Here is an 812-nt window from a genome sequence, read left to right on the forward strand (position 1 = left end):
TTATTAATGATATCATTATTCCTGTTACTATAATTTTCATTAGTATTTTCAAAATCATAATAATCATCACCATTGTTATCATCATTACTATTAGCATTACTATTATTATCATCATCATGATCATTACTGTAATCGGTATCACATTTTATATGATTACTATTATTATTTTCAATTCTATCATTTTTCATCATTTATATCTATTATCATTATCATTATCATTGTCATTATTCTCATTATCATAATCATCATTATCATTATTATTGCTGTTATTACTATTATCAGTATCACCATTACCATACTTATCATCATAATCATTATTAGTATCATTATCATTATCAGTATCATTATTATTACTATTATCATTATCATAATCATTGCTGATATTATCATTACTATTGTTGTTATTGATGTACTTATTATCATCATCATTACCATTACTATTATCATCATTATTATTATCACCGTTAATACTATCATTATTATTACCATCATTATCATCATCATTATAATCATCATATCATTAACATTATTATATCATTATCTTCATAATCATTATCATAACCATTCACATTATCATCATCAGTGTTATTATCATTATCATAACTCATTATTATCATTATTAATACTATTATAATTATCATTATTGTTATCATTTTATTATTACTATTGTCATCATTAAGAATATTATTATCATTATCATCACCATTATTATCATTAATGTCATCATTGCAATTATCATTATTGTTGTTGTTGTTATCATTGTCATTATTGTTATTATCATCATCAGTATTATGATTGGCTTTATCATTATT

This window comes from Penaeus vannamei, chromosome 12 (assembly GCF_042767895.1).
Source record: "Penaeus vannamei isolate JL-2024 chromosome 12, ASM4276789v1, whole genome shotgun sequence".
NCBI classification, from domain to species: Eukaryota; Metazoa; Arthropoda; class Malacostraca; order Decapoda; family Penaeidae; genus Penaeus; species Penaeus vannamei.